Genomic DNA, 27,169 nt, shown 5'->3' on the forward strand with positions numbered 1-27,169 from the left:
TCCACCAAACTTCCAGGCAGTCATTCCAGAGTCAAACCACTCGATGTGTGAAAACGTTTTTTCTCACATCACATTTGCTTCTTTTGCAAATGACTCTAAATCTGTGCCCTCTCGTTCTTGATCCTTTTATGAAGGGGAACGGTTTCTTCCCATCTACTCTGTCCAACCCCCTTATGATTTTGAACATTTCTATCAAATCGCCACTTAATCTTCCCCTCTCCAAGGAGAACGGTCCCAATCCCACCAATCTATCTCCATAACTGAAGTCGTACCTGGAACCATTCTTGTTAAAAATTTGGATTTCATTCAGAACACTGAATACAAATGCATAGTGTTGATTCATTATGCTAGTAAATTTTGTATTTCACACCAATAAGGTTCTCAGGAGATGAGAAGACCATAAATGATATATAGTATGTCAGACGTTGTGATAGAAGACATTGATATTGACAAGATATTGAGGACCTGCAGCATTTAATTTGAAAATTCATGTCAATCGTGGACAAGTCATCGTTTTGCCAACACTTTAAATTCCTTGAAAATTAAATGTTGAAGATATACATATTAAAATGGAAGTTTAATCTGAGTGTCATGTGGTGTAGCACTGATTTCCAGGAGGTCAATTATAGATATCTAACCTATATTACAGTTCTAATTTCACTACAGTTCAAATAGTACAGGTTACAACAATCTCAGCACATAGAATATAACAATTTAAACATCATTAGGCTGTAGGTAAATACAACACTATGCATGTGCCGGTGGCACATTAGTACAGTGGTTAGCACTGTTGCTTCACAGCGCCAGCGTCCTGGGTTCGATTCATGCTTGGGTCACTGTCTGCGTGGAGTCTGCACATTCTCCCTGCGACCGCGTGGGTTTCCTCCGGGTGCTCCAGTTTCCTCCCACAAGCCCCGAAAGACGTGCTGTTATGTAATTTGGACATTCTGAATTCTCCCTCTGTGTACCCAAACAGGTGCCGGAATGTGGCGACTAGGGGCTTTTCACAGTAACTTCATTGCAGTGTAAGCCTACTTGTGACATTAATAAAGATTATTATTACATGGAGCAGAGAATTGGTGAGTTATAAGACTGTTTATACCGTACAACATAACTTACAGGCAGCTTGTAGGTTTTCTACTTTACTGTAGGGGTCCCTAAAACTCTGTCAGATTGGAATCTGGCGGTCTACATCAAAGTTTTCTGTATGTTTTGGCAGATTCCTGCGCTATTGATGTCTACATTGGATCATTTTCAGGTTAAAAAATGCAATCCATGAGAAACAATAATTTATCAATAATCTATAGCAGAAGCTAGCTGTGGATATTTCAGTGCAGATAGTTGAATACTGAAATTCAATGTAGAAATATCAGATCAAACAACTTGTGCTTGAAACCTAATCTGAGAATTGTGTGACAAAAGTTTAAAAAGTTTAAAAATAAACTTTAGCAGAAGTGTCTGTAGAAGACCTTTGGATAGGGAATGATTCATGGAACTTTCTAAACAACTGGGTAAATCATAGAAACATAGAATTCCTACAGTGCAGAAGGAGGCCATCCGCCCATCAAGTTTGCACAGATCCTTCGAAAACCACCCTACCTAGGCCCACTCCCCCACGCTATTCCTGCAACTCCACCCTAAGGGGCAATTTAGCATGGCCAATCCACCTAACCTGCACATCTTTGGACTGTGGGAGGAACCTGGAGACACGGGGTGAATGTACAAGCTCCACGCAGACATGTACATTTTTATTTGCTTTAAGCTGATTTTTGGTATTAATATTTTTAATTTCTTCTAGTATAGAAGTTACAAAAAGTGGTATGCAAAGTGAACATCATAGATTGTAAGAGGTGGCTGGAAATGTAGAAATGAAGCTCCAAACCAGATGATGCAATTGTGAACACATTTAAGTGAGGTAATTCCCAGTGAAACAAGTAGATTTTCATGTAGTACATAGTGGAGTTAATAGTTTATTTCCAGAACATATTCATGCTAAGACAATAATTGGACAAGGAAATGTAGAGTTTATTACACAAACTGGCTGTGGCAGTGCGGCACACCATATCCCACCTTGTCCTGACCCTCTACTCCTCTGCTACTTTCCCCTCCTTCAAATATCTCATCTTGTTCCACCTCTCTCACCTCTCATTCAAAATGCTCTTTCTCTACCGGCCTCCCAAGTACAATAGAAATGGTCCCAGCAAGATATCTTCACTGTTTTCTGCATTGAACAACATCTCGACCACGATGATTTTAACCTCTGTCTCAACTCATCATATGCTCTCTCCAATACGCTCACCGCCTCTTATCCTCCCTTAATGTTTCTCTTCATGTAAACTCCCAACCCAAATTCACGGTCATCCCTTACAACCGCATGAGGTCTTGCTAACACCATCAAATGAATCACAGGTAATCTTTGATCACTTCCTTGTGTCACTCTTGTTGTCTGTTCAGTAGGTCCCACAAAGAGGTTCTGAGTCTTATATGGTTTTTCCGGCGCCACAGGGTGGCGTCAATGGGAATTCTCATTGATAGCGACGGGAGCAGAGAATCCCTCCACCAGTAACAGCACGCCGTCTCCCAAAACAGAAGAACATGCAGCTGGGAGGCTGGAGAATCCCACCCTAAGTAGTTATTGATAACATGTAACTTTGTACATATATACAGGGTATAGTTCAAGCTATGAGCTAACTACATGCTTGCTTCTACACAGGTCTAGCTAACACAACTGACTCTAGTCCCAGGTCACATGTCTTCTTTCATCACATTGTGGGTGACACTGTTTCCCAGTCCCACGGTAACCCTGGCTATGCCAGATACCCTTATACTAAAACTCTCCACCCACATCATCCTTCCACGCTTTAATGCAACCTCCTTCTGTATCCACCGCTTGAAAAAATTATCTCCAATTCACTTACCGCTATACAATGTGTATGACGGCTGCAGTACTTTTTTTTAAAGAATCCTGGTTTGAAAGGTTTGGGAGCCATTGATGCAATTAAGACATTGTAAAAGCTTGGGCTAAAGAAGTTGTGTTTGGATTAAGGGGGTTCCCTGTGGAGTTTCCAGACTCTGTGTGGAGTTTGTACTTTCTCCCCGTATCTGCGTGGGTTTCTTCTGGGTGCTCCGGTTCCCTCCCACAGTCCAAAGATGTGCAGGTTAGGTGGATTGGTCATGCTAAATTGCCCTTAGTGTCCAAAAGGTTAGGTGGGGGAAATGGTGGAGGCGTGGGCCTAAGTAGTGTGCTTTTTCCAAGGGCTGGTGCAGACTTGATGGGCCAAATGGCCTCCTTCTGCAAGGTAAATTCTATGATATCCTGAACTTTAAAAAAAACAATTGCATAGGTCTGAGTGAATCCAGTACTCAACCCCAGTGAGTAGTGAAACTGTCCCGGCACCCATGAATCCGGTCACTACGGAAAGAAGAATAGGTAATACTCCAGGTCCTGCTATTGCCTACAGCACCCCACTCACAGTAACCCAGTTAAGGGACACATGTAACAAAATCACAAGCTTTGAGCCCACTGCGGACCCACAAAGCTTCTTTGAAGGGGTGCGCCAACAGAAAGTTATGTATGGTCTAGACGAAAGAGAAGAGGTGAAATTAATAGTCATGAGCCTTGGCCACTCCGTAAGATCAGCTCTACCTGAGCCCTAAAATGTAGGAGGGGGAACCCTAGACAAAATGAAGGACACCATACTAGCCGCTATCGGTTACAATAAAGGGGATCCAGTAGACGGTTTGAATAAATGTAGACAGAGGAAAGGGGAACATCCAACTGCCTTTGCCGGTCGCCTCTGGATACATTTCAAGGCAGTATTTGGAGATTTAAACCATGCTAACTTAGATACTGAAGACACTACTAAATGGTCCCGCACTTTAGTTTCACATGCCACAGAAGCAGGTAGGAAGGCTTGCGCAAACTACGACCCAGCAGAGCAGACACATAACGAAGCATGAGTACTCAGACGTCTATCTGGAGCATGGGAACAGTCGCTGCAGGAACAAATGCAACAGAATGGCTGAGAAGATGCCATGCACCCAATTAAGACTAGTCAGGGACCGCATGGATAAATGAGGGCAGAGGAGAGGTACAATATCCAAGGGAACAATACCTAAGCGAACAATACTCCAGAGAGCAATACACCAGAGCACCAGATACACCTTACGTGCCACGAGGGTCATGTTATAATTGTGGGCAATCGGGACACTTTGTCTGCAAATGTAGACAAAATCCGCCACCTTATAACCGATACCAAAGACCACAGGGACACACTAATCCCCTGCGAAGAGACAATAGGCTCTACCACAATCGCTCACCACGCCAGCTAGAAGGCAACGCTCCCCCCATGCGTATCGTAAATGTTCCCGTAACAGCCTCCCCGAACAGGCGCCGGAATGTGGCGACTAGGGGCTTTTCACAGTAACTTCATTTGAAGCCTACTTGTGACAATAAGCGATTTTCATTTCATTTTCATTTCAAATGCCCGCGTAGCTGATCGTGCATATAACTGCCTGGATTGACGGTGTCCGGCCTCTCCAACGTGGGCCTCTGACACATGCTAGGATAATGTTGGAAGGCCGGCAGTCACAGGAAAGTCCGGGGTCAGTCGGTTAATTTTCTCTGGGACACAGGAGGCTCCCGGACCACGCTAAATTCGTCCAACCTGTTCCTCCAAACCCCATGACCATCACACTAAGCAGATTTACTGGGCATATGCAGGAAGGATAGATTACAGCCCCTATATCTGTCCATGTTGGAACTATAGCCACTAATCACCCTGTCATTCTGGTTGAACTACCCCCAACCGCAGAGCACATTTTAGGAATGTATTTCATGAACTCTAATAACCTCCCTTTCGACCCCGTAAATAGGTGTGTATGGCAGGTGTCTACAATAACAAGGGCTCCTGTAATGCTATCAGTAGGTGAATATGTAAATAGGATCTGTTCAATTTAGTTTAATCCTCTAATGATTAGCCCTGACGCGACCATCAGGGAGGTGCTCGCCAAACACAAAAGTGTCTTTGCTGCGCACAGACACGATTGTGGGCAGATATCAGGGAAGTCATGGTCACAGGTCCAGACCCCAAACCTCAGAAACAATACATCTTTCCCCAGTAAGCTTAGAACAAAATCTCAAAGGTGATCGACTGCCTATCAAAGCAAGGTGTAATTCCACCCGTTGTGTCCACCAACAATGCTCTGATTTGGCCAGTTAAGAAACCCGAAGGCTCATGCGCCTCACAATTGATTATGCGAATTGAATAAAGTAACCCCTTTAACAGACCCCACTGTTGCCACGAGTCCCACGACCATGCTTAAACAGGGAGTGGAAGCAAAATATTTCACCGTGCTGGATATCAGCAATGGTTTCTGGTCCATTCCTTTAGACCGAGCTTGCCAATATAAATTTGCTTTTACGTTCCAAGGTCAGCAGTACACGTGGACGTGTCTCCACAAGGTTTTCACAACTCCCCGTCCATTTTACACAGACAGTTAGCTGCTGGTCTCTCCAAATTCTCCCTCCCAGAATGCCTATTACAATATGTAGACGACCTGCTCTTGCAAACCGACACCAAGGACGAGCACGTGGCTCTGTTGGCCGAACTGCTAGCCCTGCTCCAGTCCATCAGATGTAAGGTAAACCCCAAGAAAGCTCAAGTGATGAAAGATAAAGTACTTTGTTTAGGGACAATCATCACCCACGGAAAAAGGGAGATTGAGCAGAAGAGTATTGACACCATAGTAAAGTTGCCCCTGCCCCGTAATGTAAGTGCACTCCGTTCATTCCTCGGTTTGGTAGAATATTGCAGGAATCACATTGATGGATTTTGCCACTAAAGCTGCCCCACTCTCAGAACTTCTAAAAAAGAACGCCCCCTGGAATTGGCTTCCACAGCACACAGACGCAGTAAACGATTTAAAGCGCACCTTAGCAACAGCCCCTGCTTTACAAGTTCCTGACCGTGACTTGCCATATGCCAGAGAGGTAGCAGCCAGTGAGCAAACCCTTTCAGCAGTGCTCCTACAAGAACAACATGACAGATTAGGACCAGTAGCATATGCGTCCAGAGTTTTAAACCCTGTGGAACAAGGATTTTCTGGTTGCGAACGGCACCTGCTTGCAGTCTTTTGGGCAGTTCAACTTTGCATTCTTTACAGATTCAACCCGGTCACAATCCTCACTGAGCACACCCCGACTCAACTTCTGTCAGATGGCAGACTTAAGGACAATTCAGTTAGCCAGGTTAGAGCAGCGCGCTGGACACTACTACTGCAAGGCAGGGACATCTCCGTAAAGCGCACCAAGGTCCCCACATTTTTAGCAGACAACTTACAATATGCAGGAACTCCACATGAGTGCCAGATCATTACAGCCAAACACCACACAGGACCCTTTATTCCCAAGTCACTACAGCCACGAGCAGGCAGCACTAAACCAGATCCCCAACAATCAAGGGACACATTTAAAATCTATGTTGATGGCTCCTCCATTATTGAGGATGGTGTTAGGATAATTGGATGCGGTATATATATGGAGGATTCACAGGGACGTTCACTGGAAGACGTAGCTTTAAAATTGCCAGGACATCTAAGAGCCCAACTCGCAGAACTTGCAGCCATAGCTTATGTAATCGCCCACCTGGAGTCTTTCCCAATGCCTGCGGGCATACACTCAGACAGTATGTATATCTGCAATAGTTTGACCGAATTCCTCCCCCTATGGGAAGCTCGTGGTTTTGTGTCCGCTGACGGGAAACCCCTACCCTCCGCCCCTGTACTGAAACACATCCTTAAGGAAGCCACTGGCCACACATACGGCATAAATAAAGTTAAAGGTCATGACCGCACCTCCCCACCCGGCAACTGCAAGGCAGGCGCCTTATCTAAAGCTGGAGCCCGTACTGGTCACTTCTGGCAGCCACAAGAAGGTGAGCAAATGCATGCAATCCAGGTGTCCCAAACAAACATCGCACATCTGTCCCAAGCCCAAAATACAGACGAGTCCCTCAAACAAGTTTTAAATGGCACCTACCCAGGCCATTATGATAAATGGAAGGACACCCTCACTATACAGGATGGCATAGTTTTAAAGGAAGGAATTTATGTGGTTCCCCACCCAGGACAGAAACCAGCTAATATATCAGTTCCATGACGGACACGGACATCAGGGAATAGACATTACCATTGCCCATTTAAAGCCTCTGTGTTGGTGGCCTGAATTGAAAAGCGACGTCACCCATTATGTTGAGAACTGCCTCATTTGTGCTCATAACAATCCCAATTATTATGCAAAGAAGGGACAAGTAAGACACACCCGTCGTGTAGAGGGCACCTGGACAAACCTTCAAATCGATTACATTGTTCCCCTCCCACCCTGCAAAAATGGTTTCAAATATGTTCTGGTCGTTATTGATACGTTTACTAAATGGGTCAAAGCCTTTCCCACCCGCTCCAACACAGCAAAAGCTACAGCTAAAATCCTGACCCATCAAATATTCACGCACTGGGGTCTTCCACGCAGCATTGAGTCAGACTAAGACACACACTTCACCGGGAGGGTAATGCAAAATGTAATGGTTTTCTTTGGGATCAAACAGAATTTGCACATAGCATACCACCCCCAGTCCAGTGGTATCGTCGAGCGCATGAACCGCACTTAAAAATCAATTATCAGAAAATTGGTGCAGCAAAACAACACCACTTGGGACACAGTACTTCCCTTCACCCTCATGTTCATTAGGAAGACGATTTCCAGCTCCACAGGCTTTACCTCTCACACACTTATGACTGGCAGGTCCACGAAAGGAATTGAGTATTTGTTTGGACTTGATTTGGCCAACCCCGCAGTAACCGCCCTCATCCACGAAAAAGAAGTGCAACAGGTCACAGAGAACATTAAAGCGGCACAACTGGCTGCTGCTGTCCGACTACGCGCTAGGAAAAAGCAGAGTAAAGCCTACTTTGACAAAGAGGTCCACCCCATAGAATATACGGTCGGCCAGCAAGTTATGATCTCGCTGTACAACTCAAGCTCCTTCCTATCCCCTAAATTCGCTGGCCTCTAGGTCATTTCAGACAAAGTAAGCCCCTCCGTTTACAAGATAGCATACCCTAACGGCAAGAGTGGGTTGGTTCCACACCAATCAACTCAAAACATACGGAACCCAATGTAATCACGCCCACCACATCACCTTGGCAATGGGAGAGGACGACAGCCCACCCACTGACCAACCACACCCCCTCATGATGACACTCTTCCCGTAGCCCCGCCCACACAGGCTGGCTTCACACTTGAACTTGACTCAGATGATAGCGACCCTCGCAACGTTCTTGACCCCATAGAGGACACTGATCCACCTGACCCACTTGAGACAAATGATTGGCTTGACCCTCCCCAGAGCAATGACTTGGTTCACTGAGGCCCCATGACTGCCTGGCGCCCACCACCGCATTCCCCGAGCAGCATCGCTTCCACCTCCATGACCCCTGTGGTGAACCACTGTAATAAGAGATGTAAGGTCGGACCTACACTACAGGTTCGCCGGTAGCTCCTGCCGGCTGGCTCTGCCCACGGAGACCTGTATAAATATGCATGACCTCCAGTGCCCTGCCATTTTGCCAGCTGCAGCAGGAGGCCACGCATCTGACTGTAATAAAGCCACAGTTGTACCCAACTTTAGTCTTTGTGCAATTGATCGTGCATCAATTTATTACAGTCAGATTTTCCACAGAATGGATATCAGAATTAAACCCAATCGCCTGCAGCTGGATCCGCACTTGCCCGACGCCAGGAATGACTTTGCTCACTAGCTATCATGTTTTGAGGCCTACATCAACGCGGCGGACCCCGCGCCAACTGAGGCTCAGAAGATAAACGTCCTGTACTCCAGACTGAGCTCCAGCGTGTTCCCTTGAACCAAGACGCCACGAATTACACAAAAGCAATGGAACTCCTCAAGGAACACCACGTGCATAAGGCGAACACGTCTTCGCCAGGTTGTACTCGCCACCCGCTCGCAACTACCTGGTGAGCCCATCGAAGACTTCTGGCGAGCCCTAATTCCACTCGTCCGGGACTGTGACTGTCAGACCATAACGGGCGCCGAACACGCGAATCTCCTCATGCGCGATGCCTTCGGGACGGGGATTGCGTTGGATCGCATCCGAGAACGATTACTGGAAGGGGCCACGCTCGAACTGGCGGAGACGAAAACCTTGGCGCTCTCCATGACGGTCGCATCCTGTAACGTATAATTACGATTGCCGAGCGGGGACCCCTCCCGCCGTGCTGCCCACTCTTCTACTCCTTCCTACCCCTCCTGGACCCCGCTGACGGCCTCCTCAGCCGAGGCCCTGCCTTCCCAATACACTTGCGCCGCATGCCGATCCGCGGACCCCGGGGGTCCCCGCTGCTACTTCTGCGGTCAGCAGAAGCACCCCTGCCAACACTGCCCGGCCTGCACTGCAGTTTGTAAAGCCTGCAGTAAAAAGGGCCACTTCACGGCAGTGTGCCAGGCCCGCGCAGTCACTGCGATCGCGCCCGCAATTGCCCCCTCCCCCATGCCAGACGCACAATGGGAGCTGCCATCTTGTCCCCCTTGGGCCACGTGCGCCCCATGGGTGCCGCCATCTTGTCCCCCACTGGATCTCCGGACATCCCGAAACCGGAACCGCACACGCTCGCCACCCGAAGCATCCGATGGCTACCCGCAGCTCGCTTCGATGACGCTGGACCAATCTCGCCCGCACAACCTGGCCACCGCGTCGACGACGGTTAAAATCAACGGCCACGCGACCTCGTGCCTGCTGGACTCCGGGAGCACCGAAGGCTTCGTACACCCAGATACGGTAAGGCGCTGCTCCCTCACGGCCCACCCTGCCAATCAAAGGATCTCCCTAGCCTCTGGATCCCACTCCGTTCTGAACCGAGGCTTTTGTACAGTCACCCTCACGGTCCAGGGCGTAGAATTTAGTAACCTCCGCCTCTATGTCCTTCCTAATCTCTGCGCTGCACTCCTGTTGGGCCTGGACTTCCAGAGCAACCTCCAGAGCCTCACCCTCAAATTCGGTGGGCCCTTACCCCCCTTACTGTATGCGGCCTCGCGACCCTCAAGGTCGATCCCCCCCTCCCGTTTTGCCAATCTAACTGCGGATTGCAAGCTCATTGCCACTAGGAGCAGACGGTACAGCACCCAGGACAAGACATTCATCAGGTCCGAAGTCCAGCGGTTGCTTAAGGAGGATATTATCGAGGCCAGCAACAGCCCCTGGAGAGCCCAAGTGGTAGTGGTTAAAACTGGGGAGAAACATAGAACATAGAACATAGAAAATACAGCACAGAACAGGCCCTTCGGCCCACGATGTTGTGCCGAACCTTTGTCCTAGATTAATCATAGATTATCATTGAATTTACAGTGCAGAAGGAGGCCATTCGGCTCATTGAGTCTGCACCGGCTCTTGGAAAGAACACCCTACCCAAACTCAACACCTCCACCCAACACCAAGGGCAATTTGGACATTAAGGGCAATTTATCATTGGCCAATTCACCTAACCCGCACATCTTTGGACTGTGGGAGGAATGTTTCTGCATCAATCGGTACACGCATCCCGACGCGTACCCGCTCCCACGCATATCTGATATGGTCAATCAGATTGCACAGTACCGGGTCTTCTCAACAATTGACCTGAAATCCGCCTACCACCAACTCCCCATCCGGTAGTCGGACCGGCCATACACTGCCTTCGAGGCGGACAGTCGCCTCTACCACTTCCTTAGGGTCCCTTTCGGTGTCACAAATGGGGTCTCGGTCTTCCAAAGAGAGATGGACCGAATGGTCGACCAGTACGGTTTGCGGGCCACCTTTCCGTACTTAGATAATGTCACCATCTGCGGCCATGACCAGCAGGACCACGATGCCAACCTCGATTAATTCCTCCCCACTGCCACTCTACTCAACCTGACCTACAACAAAGTGAAGTGTGTGTTCAACATGACCCGGTTCGCCATTCTCGGCTATATAGTCCAAAACGGACATCTCGGGCCCAACCCCGACCGCATGCGCCCCCTCATGGAACTTCCCCTCCCCCACTGCCCCAAGGCCCTCAAACGCTGCCTGGGGTTCTTTTCCTACTACGATTAGTGGGTCCCAAACTATGCGGACAAGGCCCGCCCACTCACTCAGTCCACCCTATTCCCCCTCGCGGCCGAGGCACAATATGCTTTCGCCCGTATCAGAGCAGACATCGCCAAGGCCGGGATGCGCGCAGTGGATGAGTCACTGCCTTTCCAAGTAAAAAGCGACGCTTCAGACGTCGCCCTTGCCGCCACTCAAAACCAGGCAGGCAGACCCATGGCATTCTTTTCCTGCACCCTTCATGCCTCGGAAATTCGACACTCATCCGTCGAAATTAGGCCCAAGCTGTCGTTGAAGCTGTGCGGCATTGGAGGCATTAGCTGGCTGGTAAGAGATTCACTCGGTAGCCTTCATGTTCAATAACACACAGCGGGGCAAGATCACAAATGATAAAATCTTGCGGTGGAGAATCAAGCTCTCCACCTATAATTACGAGATCTTGTATCGCCCCGGTAAACTCAACGAGCCCCCAGATGCCCTCTCCCGAGGTACATGTGCCAGCGCACAAATGGGCCAATTCCGAGCCCTACACGACAGCCTTTGTCACCCAGGGGTCACTCGATTGTACCATCTGGTCAAAGCACACAATCTGCCCTACTCCGTCAAGGAAGTAAGGACAGTCACCAGGGACGCCAGGTCTGTGCAGAGTGCAAGCTGCACTTCTACCGGCCAGACCATGCGCGCCTGGTGAAGGCTTCCCGCCCCTTTGAACGCCTCAGCGTGGATTTCAAAGGGCCCCTCCCCTCCACTGACCATAACACGTACATTCTCAGTGTGGTTGATGAGTACTCCAGGTTCCCCTTCGCCATCCCGTGCCTCGATATGACGTCTGCCACCGTCATCAAGGCCCTCAGCACCACCTTCGCTCTGTTCGGTTTCCCCGCCTACATCCACAGTGACAGGGGATCCTCATTCATGAGCGATGAGCTGCGTCAGTTCCTGCTCAGCAGGGGTATAGCCTCCAGCAGGACGATCAGCTACAATCCCTGGGGAAACGGGCAAGGAGAACGGGAGAATGGGACGGTTTGGAGGGCCGTCCAGCTGGCCCTACGGTCCAGGAACCTCCCAGCCTCTCGCTGGTAGGAGGTCCTCCCTGACGCTCTGCACTCCATCTGGTCACTATTGTGCACCACCACTAATAACACACCCCATGAACGTGTTTTTACCTTCCCCAGGAAGTCCACATCTGGGATGTCGCTCCCGACTTGGCTCGCTGCTCCAGGACCGGTCCTTCTCCGTAGGCACGTCCGACTCCACAAGGCGGACAGGGTTCACCTTCTCCACGCCAACCCTCAATATGCCTACGTTGTGTTCCCCGACGGCCGCCAAGATATTGTCTCACTCAGGGACCTGACACCATCAGGTTCACCGCAACACCCCCCCCCCCACCAATGCACCCCCCCCACCTCCCACCGCGCCGCCAATATTGACCCCACCAGACCCCCCCCTCCCCTTTTCCGCACAAGAGAACGAAGAGGACTTCCGCACGCTCCTGGAGTCCCCCGATGACTGCCCAGCATCAGCACCACCACCACCACCATCGGTGCCACCTCCACCACCGCCAGCACCGACTTCGCCGCCACCATTACGCCGCTCCCAATGAAGCACCGAAGCACCGGATCGGCTGAACCTTTGACGGACTCCGGACCATCAACATGGACTTTTCTTTCCCTACCACTGTACATAATTGCACTAATTGTATATAGTTTCACGTCACCCCCGCCAGACTCATTTTTAACAGGGGGTGAATGTGGTGAACCACTGTAATAGGAGATGTAAGGTAGGACCTGTACTACAGGTTCGCCGGTAGCTCCTGCCGGCTGGCTCCACCCACTGAGACCTGTATAAATATGCATGACCTCCAGTGCCCTGCCATTTCGCCAGCTGCAGCAGGAGGCCACGCATCTGACTGTAATAAAGCCACAGTTGTACCCATCTTTAGTCTTTGTGCAATTGATCGTGCATGAACCCCAGACCATGACTACCCTCCGCTACGCCAAAACTCCAACCCTCCACTATGGTACCGTGACCCTGCTCGCAGATTGACAAGAACTTACGGATCAGACAATTCACAGGCTCACGCAGCAAACAGCCCGAGTAATGTCATGAACCTGCAGACGCGAGTCTGGCGGCCAGGAGAGGTAGATGATTCAGGGAATGAGCCTCTTCTGGGGAATTTAACAGGACAGCTGTGGCATGCACTGTTCTAATCAAATATCTGAGGTGTCCAGATGATGATAAGCGGACGCCTACGAAGAATTAAGGGTCCAATTTCTGATGGAGCCTGCCCTCCTACTTCTTCCCCTAAACTCAGCCCTTACATGGTTGGAACTTCTGTGCCACACTGAATTCCTCTGTGCTGCTGGGACAAAACTTTATAAAACTGGCTGCCCTGAAATCCGTCTGGTTAAGCAAAGCCTCAAGCCATGGTTGTGATTAAGATGGAGACTGGTCGAGGAACGTGTCCGACCACTCTAAGCCTCGGCCAGACTGGCTGTGAGAAACACACATACTTGATTTCCAGCACTTTACCTTGCATTTCTTGTCTCTCGCCTAAACTTATTTACAACAAAAATGGGGGAGTCACGCATGATGATAATCAATTATAATGGGTAATTGGAATAAGAGAAAGAGAGAAATAAAGACAGATGTTAAACAAAAGGTAATAACACGATACTATGCTTGATTCCCTAGGAATACACAGACGACAGACAAAACTACAGGATGAATCCAGGAACCATCCTCCTCATCAGCAGTATGATCGGAGCCACCAGGCTCAACCTACAGGATAATTTAAATTTACAGGACAATATAAAACTGTTACCTTTACACTCAGGGTACCTATGGTTTGCACCACCTACTGCAGGGGAATGTGAGGACGGTACTTTATGGATAAACCCCAACAGAAGCATCCTATTTGGGTGTGACAATCAAAGGGCAATGTACAAAAGGCCCAACGGGACCACATCAGAATGTTACATCAGTACAACCGGAAAAGGGGATTGGTGGGAACTTATTAATGAAGGGTGTCCCGAAATTGGATGTTTGGGAAAAAGCCCAGAAAAAGGATTGGGAATTGGACAAAAATACCCCGGAACACTCACTAAGGGTAACTTGGCCTTGTACAAAATCAGGATAGGACCTAAGCCAGCCCCAAACACCACCACCTGACAATCGATAGAAACCGAGACCGCCACCAGTCAGGATACCACCCAACAATTGTTAGAAATTGAGACCAAAACCCCCACCTGGTGGGCGGACATTGCAAATTGGAACCCCCTCTTCCACCTAGCCGAAGTCCTCCTCCTGATTGCGGTAATATACATTGTCATCCTCACCTTCCAACTCGGTAAATGTAAGGCAAAAGCATCCCACCCCCAGATATACACGGTCCGAGCCCCCCTTTTTGGAATTCAATAAGAAGGTATCCTGAGAATGCACAACTTATCATCGAATGTAACAACCGCTGCTGAAATTAGCCATTTGTGCCTTTGTATTAATGTTAAGGATAAGTAGAATGAAATATGATGATGCTGTTTTAAATTTTGTGTTGTAAATAATTTCTTTAGTGTATGAGCAAGCAGCATGAGATTAGGTCAGCTTAGAAATGAACTGTCTTTAAAATGAATGTAATTTAGAAGTGAAATGAATTAATTTTATAAACTCTGTATGTAATAATGAATTAGTTAGGTAAAAAATTGTGCAATACATTTAGGATAGAGTAGAGTAGGACCTGAATTGACCAACAAGTGACTGGGGAAGACAGGGCAGGTATTGGTTCGAGTCTGTGATCCACCACGCTTCGCGTTCAGGGTCAAGAGGGTGGATATGTGGCCATCTAAACTGTCCACCCGCAAAGAATGATGGGAATTGTGGTCAGGTTTGGGACACAGACAAACTGCAGCTTGTATCTTTGCAAACGGCAGCCCAGAAGTCTGCAGGAACTCATACCTGTAATTGGGCCATTCAAGGCGATTAAAGTAGCAATGGGACCATCAGGTCCATCTCATCATCTTCCAGACTAGGTGGCACCGAGTCCTGCTCGGAGCCCTCCCAGGATTGGCCACTGAGTGCCCACCTCAAAAATGATGTGGCAGCCCCTGATTGGATGTGACCAATCAGAGGGTGGAGCCCTGAGGAATTGATTGACAGTGACCCAGAAACCACCCACAAAAGGGGCGGGGAAAACTCAAACCAATTAAAAGACAATGCAGCCATGATGTCTGTCTCTTTTGGGATCGGCCTCTGCCCCATCAACTGAAGCACATCGACCAGCCAAGTTCAAGGAACCACGATCGCTACCAGAAGGACGATCCGCAGCCGAGACAAACCTGACAACTTCCAGCCGCCATACGTGGGGAATCAGATAAAGGCCTTATCAAATCTGCACAGAGCCGGTCACTTGAAAATTAAAAGTAAGGGTCATTTAAGCTGTTAGGTATAGTTTAATGTGTAGTACTGTGTAGATTATTAAGCATAGAACCAAGCCTATGTTTAATAATAAACAATAATTGAACTAATATACTGGTTGTGTTGTCATTTGTCCAAAACTGTTACCTTTACACTCAGGGTACCTATGGTTTGCACCACCTACTGCAGGGGAATGTGAGGACGGTACTTTATGGATAAACCCCAACAGAAGCATCCTATTTGGGTGTAACAATCAAAGGGCAATGTACAAAAGGCCCAACGGGACCACATCAGAATGTTACATCAGTACAACCGGAAAAGGGGATTGGTGGGAACTTATTAATGAAGGGTGTCCCGAAATTGGATGTTTGGGAAAAATCCCAGAAAAAGGATTGGGAATTGGACAAAAATACCCCGGAACACTCACTAAGGGTAACTTGGCCTTGTACAAAATCAGGATAGGACCTAAGCCAGCCCCAAACACCACCACCTGACAATCGATAGAAACCGAGACCGCCACCAGTCAGGATACCACCCAACAATTGTTAGAAATTCCCGCTGTATTGTTCTATGTTCTATGTTCTATGTACTCGCATCTTGTGGTTAATATTAGTAAAGATAAAAGAGCAACACTTGCTGTATTACGCAGCGGGGCATGAATCAGCCCATGAGGTAGAAGCTCCTGGCGCTATATTTGAATGCCCCTGAACACACAAATTATTCTCTGCACCCTAGCTGTCAGAAATCTCCAGAGATAAGAACATAAGAACTAGGAGCAGGAGTAGGCCATCTGGCCCCTCGAGCCGGCTCCACCATTCAATGAGATCATGGCTGATCTTTTGTGGACTCAGCTCCACTTTCCGGCCCGAACACCATAACCCTTAATTCCTTTATTCTTCAAAAAACTATCTATCTTTATCTTAAAAACATTTAATGAAGGAGCCTCTACTGCTTCACTGGGCAAGACATTCCATAGATTCACAACCCTTTGGGTGAAGAAGTTCCTCCTAAACTCAGTCCTAAATCTACTTCCCCTTATTTTGAGGCTATGCCCCCTAGTTCTACTTTCACCCGCCAGTGGAAACAACCTGCCCGCATCTATCCTATCTATTCCCTTCATAATCTTATACGTTTCTATAAGATCCCCCCTCATCCTTCTAAATTCCAACGAGCACAGTCCCAGTCTACTCAACCTCTCCTCGTAATCCAACCCCTTCAGCTCTGGGATTGACCTAATGAATCTCCTCTGCACACCCTCCAGTGCCAGTACGTCCTTTCTCAAGTAAGGAGACCAAAACTGAACACAATACTCCAGGTGTGGCCTCACTAACACCTTATACAATTGCAGCAGAACCTCCCTAGTCTTAAACTCCATCCCTCTAGCAATGAAGGACAAAATTCCATTTGCCTTCTTAATCACCTGTTGCACCTGAAAACCAACTTTTTGCGACTCATGCACTAGCACACCCAGGTCTCTCTGCACAGCAGCATGTTTTAATATTTTATCATTTAAATAATAATCCCTTTTGCTGTTATTCCTACCAAAATGGATAACCTCACATTTGTCAACATTGTATTCCATCTGCCAGACCCTAGCCCATTCACTTAAACTATCCAAATCCCTCTGCAGACTTCCAGTATCCTCTGCACTTTTTGCTTTACCACTTATCTTAGTGTCATCTGCAAACTTGGACACATTGCCCTTGGTCCCCAACTCCAAATAATCTCTGTAAATTGTGAACAGTTGTGGGCCCAACACTGATCCCTGAGGGACACCACTAGCTACTGATTGCCAATCAGAGAAACACCCATTAATCCCCACTCTTTGCTTTCTATTAATTAACCAATCCTCTATCCATGCTACTACTTTCCCCTTAAAGCCATGCATCTTTATCTTATGCAGTAACCTTTTGTGTGGCACCTTGTCAAAGGCTTTCTGGAAATCCAGATATACCACATCCATTGGCTCCCCGTTATCTACCGCACTGTTAATGTCCTCAAAAAGTTCCACTAAATTAGTTAGGCACGACCTGCCCTTTATGAATCCATGCTGCGCCTGCCCAATGGGACAATTTCCATCCAGATGCCTCGCTATTTCTTCCTTGATGATAGATTCCAGCATCTTCCCTACTACCGAAGTTAAGCTCACTGGCCTATAATTACCCGCTTTCTGCCTACCTCCTTTTTTAAACAGTGGTGTCACGTTTGCTAATTTCCAATCCGCAGGGATCACCCCAGAGTCTAGTGAATTTTGGTCAATTATCACTAGTGCATTTGCAATTTCCCTAGCCATCTCTTTTAGCACTCTGGGATGCATTCCATCAGGTCCAGGAGACTTGTCTACCTTTAGCCCCATTAGCTTGCCCATCACTACCTCCTTGGTGATAACAATCCTCTCAAGGTCCTCACCTGTCACAGCCTCATTTCCATCAGTCACTGGCATGTTATTTGTATCTTCCACTGTGAAGACCGACCGAAAAAACCTGTTCAGTTCCTCAGCCATTTCCTCATCTCCCATTATTAAATCTCCCTTCTCATCCTCGAAAGGACCAATATTTAACTTAGCCACTCTTTTTTGTTTTATATATTTGTAGAAACTTTTACTGTCTGTTTTTATATTCTGAGCAAGTTTACTCTCATTATCTATCTTACTCTTCTTTATAGCTTTTTTAGTAGCTTTCTGTTGCTCCCTAAAGATTTCCCAGTCCTCCCACTAATATTTGCCACTTTGTATGCTTTTTCCTTCAATTTGATACTCTCCCTTATTTCCTTAGATATCCACGGTCGATTTTCCCTCTTTCTACTGTCCTTCCTTTTTGTTGGTATAAACCTTTGCTGAGCACTGTGACTTGACGTGATGTGATTGAAATCACACGTGACTCCAAAGTGTTGCCACTCTTTACCGCTAAAACAAGGACTCAAAACGGCTTGAGGAATTCCGTGTCTAGCAAAAATTGACTTGGTATACAGTATTACACTGCTTGCCATTATGCTTGACAGTAGAATAGTTCGGGATAGTTTGAAAAATAGTCTATGATCATTAAATAATCTTTCCCTCATAGGTGAAAGAGATCCATAGCTACTTTCTGCCATGGTGCCGTCGCTAAATCAGATATTTGCATAGGTTCTCTTGTTTGCTTGCAACGATGGAGTTTACCCAATCGGTAGGTTCTTCTATCTTCCTGATTACTTTTAATTTTGTCATTCTGTCTAGCTCCTTTTGAGGTAATCCAGAAGAGGCGCAGGTACTCTTCTTTGTGCCTATATCATAGGTTTTGCATCCTCTTTGAGTTGTATCTTGTAGGTGAATGGTACTGTACCAAAACCTGTGAACACATCACTGAATTTGCCGATAATGTTCTCAGAATCGTCGAAGTGCTGATCCAATCATAGAACATAGAACATAGAACAATACAGCGCAGTACAGGCCCTTCGGCCCACGATGTTGCACCGACATGGGAAGTCAAAAAGCAAAAGCCATCTAACCTACACTATGCCATTATCATCCATATGCTTATCCACTAAACTTTTAAATGCCCTCAATGTTGGCGAGTTCACGACTGTTGCAGGTAGGGCATTCCACGGCCTCACCACTCTTTGCGTAAAGAACCTACCTTTGACCTCTGTCCTATATCTATTACCCCTCAGTTTAAGGCTATGTCCCCTCGTGCTAGCCATTTCCATCTACGGGAGAAGGCTCTCACTGTCCACCCTATCTAACCCCCTGATCATTTTGTACGCTTCTATTAAGTCTCCTCTTAACCTTCTTCTCCCTAACGAAAACAACCTCAAGTCCATCAGCCTTTCCTCATAAGATTTTCCCTCCATACCAGGCAACATCCTGGTAAATCTCCTCTGCACCCATTCCAAAGCTTCCACGTCCTTCCTATAATGAGGTGACCTGAACTGTACGCAATACTCCAAATGCGGCCGTACCAGAGTTTTGTACAGCTGCAACATGACCTCATGACTCCGGAACTCAATCCCTCTACCAATAAAGGCCAACACTCCATAGGCCTTCTTCACAACCCTATCAACCTGGGTGGCAACTTTCAGGGATCTATGTACATGGACACCGAGATCCCTCTGCTCATCCACACTTCCAAGAATTTTACCATTAGCCAAATATTCCGCTTCCTGTTATTCCTTCCAAAGTGAATCACCTCACACTTCTCTACATTAAACTCCATTTGCCACCTCTCAGCCCAGCTCTGCAGCTTATCTATGTCCCTCTGTAACCTGTTACATCCTTCCGCACTGTCGACAACACCACCGACTTTAGTGTCGTCTGCAAATTTACTCACCCACCCTTCTGCGCCCTCCTCTAGGTCGTTGGTAAAAATAACAAACAGCAACGGCCCCAGAACAGATCCTTGTGGTACGCCACTTGTAACTGAACTCCATTCTGAACATTTCCCATCAACCACCACACTCTGTCTTCTTTCAGCGAGCCAATTTCTAATCCACATCTCTAAATCACCCTCAATCCCCAGCCTCCGTATTTTCTGCAATAGCCTACCATGGGGAACATTATCAAACGCTTTACTGAAATCCATATACACCACATCAACTGCTCTACCCTCGTCTACCTGTTCAGTCACCTTCTCGAAGAACTCGATAAGGTTTGTGAGGCATGACTTACCCTTCACAAAGCCAAGCTGACTATCCCTAATCATATTATTCCTATCTAGATGATTATAAATCTTGTCTCTTATAATCCCCTCCAAGACTTTACCCACAACAGACGTGAGGCTCACCGGTCTATAGTTGCCGGGGTTGTCTCTACTCCCCTTCTTGAACAAAGGGACCACATTTGCTATCCTCCAGTCCTCTGGCACTATTCCTGTAGCCAATGATGACATAAAAATCAAAGCCAAAGTCCCAGCAATCTCTTCCCTGGCTTCCCAGAGAATCCTAGGATAAATCCCATCAGGCCCCGGGGACTTATCTATTTTCAGCCTGTCCAGAATTGCCAACACCTCTTCCGTACGTACCTCAATGCCATCTATTCTAATAGCCTGGGTCTCAGCATTCTCCTCCACAACATTCTCTTTATCCTGAGTGAATACTGACGAAAAATATTCATTTAGTATCTCGCCCACCTCTTCAGACTCCACACACAACTTCCCATCCCTGTCCTTGACTGGCCCTACTCTTAACCTAGTCATTCTTTTATTCCTGACATACCTATAGAAAGCTTTTGGGTTTTCCTTGATCCTACCTGCCAAATACTTCTCATGTCCCCTCCTTGCTCATCTTAGCTCTCTCTTTAGATCCTTCCTCGCTACCTTGTAACTATCAAGCGCCCCAACTGAAACTCCACTCCTCATCTTCACACTTCTTCCTCTTAACAAGAAGCCTCCTTCTTCCTCTTAACAAGAGATTCCACTTCTTTGGTAAACCACGGTTCCCTTGCTCTACGCCTTCCTCCCTGCCTGACCGGTACATACTTATCAAGAACATGCAGTAGCTGTTCCTTAAACAAGCTCCACGTATCCAGTGTGCCCAACACTTGCAGCCTACTTCTCCAACCTATCCCCCCCAAGTCATGTCTAATGGCATCATAATTGCCCTTCCCCCAGCTATAACTCTTGCCCTGCGGGGTATACCTATCCCTTTCCATCACTAACGTAAACGTCACCGAATTGTGGTCACTGTCCCCAAAGTGCTCACCTACCTCCAAATCTAACACGTGGCCTGGTTCATTACCCAAAACCAAATCCAATGTGGCCTCGCCTCTTGTTGGCCTGTCAACATATTGTGTCAGGAAACCCTCCTGCACACATTGTACAAAAAAACGACCCATCTAATGTACTCGAACTATATATTTTCCAGTCAATATTTGGAAAGTTAAAGTCTCCCATAATAACTACCCTGTTACTTTCGCTCTTATCCAGAATCATCTTCGCCATCCTTTCCTCAACATCCTTCGAACTATTTGGAGGCCGATAGAAAACTCCCAACAGGGTGACCTCTCCTTTCCTGTTTCTAACCTCAGCCCATACTACCTCGGAAGAAGAGTCCCCATCTAGCATCCTCTCCGCCACCGTAATACTGTTTTTGACTAGCAGCGCCACACCTCCCCCTCTTTTGCCACCTTCTCTGAGCTTACTAAAACACCTAAACCTGTCTCCGAAATGGCCACAACATCGAAGTCCCAGGTACCAACCCATGCTGCCAGTTCCCCTACCTTATTTCGTATACTCCTGGCATTGAAGTAGACACACTTCAAACCACCTACCTGAACACTGGCCCCCTCCTGCGACGTCAAATCTGTGCTCCTGACCTCTATACTCTCATTCTCCCTTACCCTAAAACTACAATCCAGGTTCCCATGCCCCTGCTGTATTAGTTTAAACCCCCCCAAAGAGCACTAACAAATCTCCCCCCCAGGATATTTGTGCCCCTCAGGTCCAGATGTAGACCATTCTGTCTGTAGAGGTCCCACCTTCCCCAGAAAGAGCCCTAGTTATCCAGAAATCTGAATTCCTCCCGCCTGCACCATCCCTGTAGCCACGTGTTTAATTGCTCTCTCTCCCTATTCCTCATCTCATTATCACGTGGCACTGGCAACAACCCAGAGATAACAACTCTGTTTGTTCTCGTTCTGAGCTTCCATCCTAGCTCCCTGAAAGCCTGCCTGACATCCTTGTCCCCTTTCCTACCTATGTCATTAGTGCCAATGTGGACCACGACCTCCCCCTTAAGGACCCGGAAAACACGATCCGAGACATCACGTACACTTGCACCTGGGAGGCAACATACCAAACATGAGTCTCTCTCGCTCCCACAAAATCTCCTATCTGTGTCCCTGACTGTCGAGTCTCCAATTACTAATGCTCTGCTCCTCTCCCCCCTTCCCTTCTGAGCAACAGGGACAGACTCCGTGCCAGAGGCCCGTACCCCATGGCTTACCCCTGGTAAGTTCCCCCCCCCCACAAGTATCCAAAGCGGTATACTTGTTACTCAGGGGAACGACCGCAGGGGATCTCTGCACTGACTGCTTCTTCCCAGTCCCTCTTACAGTTACCCATCTATCTCCAATCTTTGGTGTAACTAATTCCCTGAAGCTGCTATCTATGACCCCCTCTGCTTCCCGAATGATCCGAAGTTCATCCAACTCCAGCTCCAGTTCCCTAACTCGGTCTTGGAGGAGCTGGAGATGGCTGCACTTCCTGCAGGTAAAATCAGCAGGGACACTAACGGCATCCCTCACCTCAAACATCCTTTGTGGGTGCTACTTACCAACTAGACCAGTTCTTCACAGGACTGATCACCTAGTAATTAATCCAAACCCTCGGGTACAATACAGAATGGGACGGAATAAACTGTGTTTTTCACCACCACACTCAGTCATACGCACCATAATTTAATGCTTGAACTATTATAATCTCTCAGAGATATTTTGTGATTTGATCTAATCGGCTTAATTTTTAGAGTTTTTAAATCAGTCATGCTGATTAAATTGGCTTTGGAACCAGTGTCTAACTTCAATTGGACCACTGTACTATTCACTTCAGGTGATAGCAGCCATTTGTTCTCATCAACCACATTTATTTTAAATGGAGCATCAGTTTGCATTTTTTTAAATGCTGGAGAATTTTTTGATGTCTCCAAAAAATTCTTCTTCTCTGTTATTACTCCAATAAACAATGATCTTCATCACTGGAGACTGTGTCTTCCTCTGTGCTGACTGATCTGGGGTTGAACTTAGAGTAACAATTCTGAGCAAAGTGATTTTTTCTTTGCACCTGGAACAGAACCTGCCAAACGCTGAACTTAATTTGAACGCCAAACGCTGAACTTAAACGCTTACCTAAAATTGTGCCTTTGACCACATATTTTACACAGAAATACTTTGTCCTGATCTTTAACCTGTTTGTTGGTGTGCGAGGAACTGCAGGAACTTTCCCGCCTTTTAAAAAAAGTTTTCCGTCTTTTTAAAAAAGGGCGACAACCGGAGTGCTTTCCTCCAAGAAGACGCCGCCATTACTGTGAAACATTTTGGAATGCTGTGCTGCTAGCTCGTGAGCCTGAAAAATCTTAACTGTTTGTTCCAAAGACAGCTCAGATTCCCTCAGCAACCGTTCCCTCAGCTTATTTTCATTCACACCAAACACAACCTGGTCCTGAATCATGGAAGATTCCAACACAGAAAAACGTACAGGTTTTAGCTTTTAACTTTAAATCAGTGATGAAATGATCTGTGGACTCTTCTGTCTTCTGTTTCTCCTCCTGGCCCCTACTGTGGGCCACGAACAGCTCACTCTTCCCCACGTTCAATTTATACCCCGAGAACCTCCCGAAGTCCCCCAGGATCCGCATGACCTCCCCCATCCCCTCTAACGGGTCCGAAATATACAACAGCAGGTCATCCGCGTAGAGGGAGACCCGGTGCTCCTCCCCTCCGCGCACCAGTCCCCTCCAATCCCCCGAAGTCCTGAGCGCAATGGCCAACGGCTCAATTGCCAGGGCAAACAGCAGCGGGGATAGGGGACACCCCTGTCTCGTCCCCCGGTGCAGCCTAAAATATTCCGATCTTTTCCAGTTTGTGGACACACTCGCTACAGGGGCCTGATACAGCAGAATGACCCACCCTATAAATAGTGAGCTCCGGATCTGCATCGACCCGAAAGACCTGAACAACAACATCATGAGGGAACACTACCCCATACCCAAACGGGAAGAAATCACGAGCGAAATGGCCCGGGCTAAAATTTTCACCAAGCTTGATGCCTCAAAGGGTTTTTGGCAGATTCAACTGGATCAGTCCAGCAGGAAGCTGTGCACTTTCAACACTCACTTTGGCAGATAATGCTACAGTAGGATCCGGAGCTCGCTGGAGGGCTTTTTGATGCACACTATGGAGCTGACCCATGGCGTTGGCTCTGTGACCCGGGAAAGCACTCCTTGGTCCTGCAGGTCCTGCAGCTGCTGCTTGAGGCGGTCCCTGAGTGGTGCTGGGACTCTACGATGTGCGTGAATGACCGGGGTGACGTCCGGTTTGAGCTGTATTCTGTAAGTGTAGGGCAGTGTGCCCATGCCCTCGAAAACCTCCTGGTTGTGGGCGAGGAGCGAGTGGAGCTGCGCCCTAAAGTCTGCATCCGGGAAATCGGACGTGCCTTCTGGAGACAAAGTGTATACCCGCTGAACGAGGTGGAGGATCTTGCACGCCTGTGCGCCTAACAGAGAGTCCTTCGAGGATCCAACTATCTCAAAAGACAGTGTGGCTGTATGTGAAATGTGTGCAACCTCGAGCTGGCAGGACCCCATGGCCGGGATAATGTTTCCGTTATAATCAACCAGCTGACAGTGGGATGGCAGAATCGGTGGTTTAACCTTCAAGGTGTGGAAGGCTGACCATGCGAGGAGATTGGCGGAGGCACCAGTGTCCAGGCGGAATGTGATTGGTGATCGGTTGACCGTTAGGGTGGCACACCATTCATCGCCCGGATTAATGCTGTGCACTGGCATCGGCTGGTGGGTCCGACTTGGGGACATCCGGTTCTTGTTTATTACCACAACGCGGAAGGGTTCCCGGTCGTCGGTATCACCGGTCTGCACGTCGTCAGGGTATGACTCGGTGTATGGGGGCTGAATGGCCCGCATGTCCCTGCGAGGCTGGCGGAATTGCGGAGAGTTGGCAGGTTGAGCTGCTCGACAGCAGGCAGCGTAGTGGCCCATCCTGCCACAGCGGAGGCATTGTCACGCTTTGGCAGGACATTGCCGCTTTAAGTGTGCGGATCCACAGTTGCCGCACGTCGTGACGTCATGCCGTTCGTTGCACCACCGCGTATGCACGGTGCAGTCCTGCGTGGAGCGCGCCTGCGCATCCCACCCCTTTGCGCAGACGTCCCCTCTTTTGGCGCGTACAAGCGCGGGAGGCCTCGGAAAGCACGCAAAATGGCCGCCCTCGTCCGGGCCGCGGCCCGGGAGGAACTCGATCGACTGGACCCGCTCGGCCTCGTAGGACCCCTGCCGTGCTGATTCGGCCACCTGGAATTGGGAGTACCAGCTGGTCGCGTTTTCGTGGAGGACGCAGGTCTCGATGGCGGTGGCTAGGGTGAGGCGTTTTATTTTGAGGAGCTGCTGGCGTAGGGTGTCCGAGGTGACCCCAAAAACTATCTGATCCTGAATCATGGAGTCGGAGATGGCCTCATAGCCGTAGGACTGCGCGAGGATACGGAGGTGTGTCAAATAAGATTGAAAAGGCTCATCCTTTCCCTGTAGGCGCTGCTGGAAGAGGTACCTCTCGAAGCTCTCATTAACTTCCACGCTGAAGTGTTCCTCAAATTTTAGAAGGACCATCTTGTACTTTGTCTTGTCCTCGCCTTCCGCGAATGCCAGGGAGTTGTAGATGTGGATGGCATGTTGCCCCGCCGTGGAGAGGAGGAGGGCGATCTTACTGGTGTCCGATGCATTCTCCCTGTCTGTGGCTTCTAGGAAGAGTTGGAAGCTGTTTAAACAGCTTCCAGTTGACGCCAAGATTTCCAGCGATCCGGAGCGGCTGCGGCGGGCTGATGGCTTCCATGGCGCAGGATGATGGGTTTCTGAAGAGGTGCAGGTAGGCCCCACAATCGCTGGCGAGTTTCCAGTCCTGGTATCATGTCGTGTTGGGTGTTCCGATACACAAACGAACCAACACGGTTGTAGATGGTACAACTCTGTTTTATTATTCTGTACAATAATAACTATTAACTTCTGGCTGTGGTTCGTACTTCACCAGTTAACCTGTGGACCAAGCCCTAGCACTATCTTAGTGAGGCACTCAGCACATGGTGTATGTCTGAGTGGCACGCTGTGAGCTCTGTGCTCTGAGCTATCTCCTGGTAGAATGAGCGGGAACTGTGGTGTTCCTTGTTTTATAGTTCGTGTGCTCTCACTGGTGATTGGCTGCGATGTTGTGTGTGTGTTGGTTAGTCCCACTACCTGTCCATCAGTGTGTGTATGTGATTGCACCATGATATGTTGATGTGGATATCATGACACCCACGTCATGATCTTGAATGGGGTGGGTGATGAGAGACTTTGCCATCATGCCTTGCATAGGGGTTCACATTAGTGTAATCTGGCTATGTAATTGTTAGTATGAGCCTTGGAATTTAATGCTTGGGGATATTTTTTCAACTATTTTGATGATTTGATTTGATTTGATTTATTATTGTCACATGTATCAGTACACAGTGAAAAGTATTGTTTCTTGCATGCTGTACAAACAATGCATACCGTACATAGGGAAGGAAGGAGAGACTGCAGATTATAATGTTACAGTCATAACTGGGATGTAGAGAGAAGATCACCTTAATACGAGGTAGGTCCATTCAAAAGTCTGATGGCAGCAGGGAAGAAGCGGTTCTTGAGTCAGTTGGTACGTGACCTCAAACTTTGGCATCTTTTTCCTGACGGAAGAAGGTGAAAGAGAGTATGTCCGGGGTGCGTGGGGTCCTTACTTATGCTGGCTGTCTTTTTGAGGCAGCGGGAACTTTAGACAGAGTCAATGGATGGGAGGCTGGTTTGCGTGTTGGACTGGGATACATTCACGACCTTTTGTAGTTTCCTGCCGCCTTGGGCAGAGCAGGATCCATACCAAGCTGTGATACAACCAGAAAGAATGCTT

This window comes from Scyliorhinus torazame, chromosome 6 (genome assembly GCF_047496885.1).
Source record: "Scyliorhinus torazame isolate Kashiwa2021f chromosome 6, sScyTor2.1, whole genome shotgun sequence".
NCBI lineage: Eukaryota > Metazoa > Chordata > Chondrichthyes > Carcharhiniformes > Scyliorhinidae > Scyliorhinus > Scyliorhinus torazame.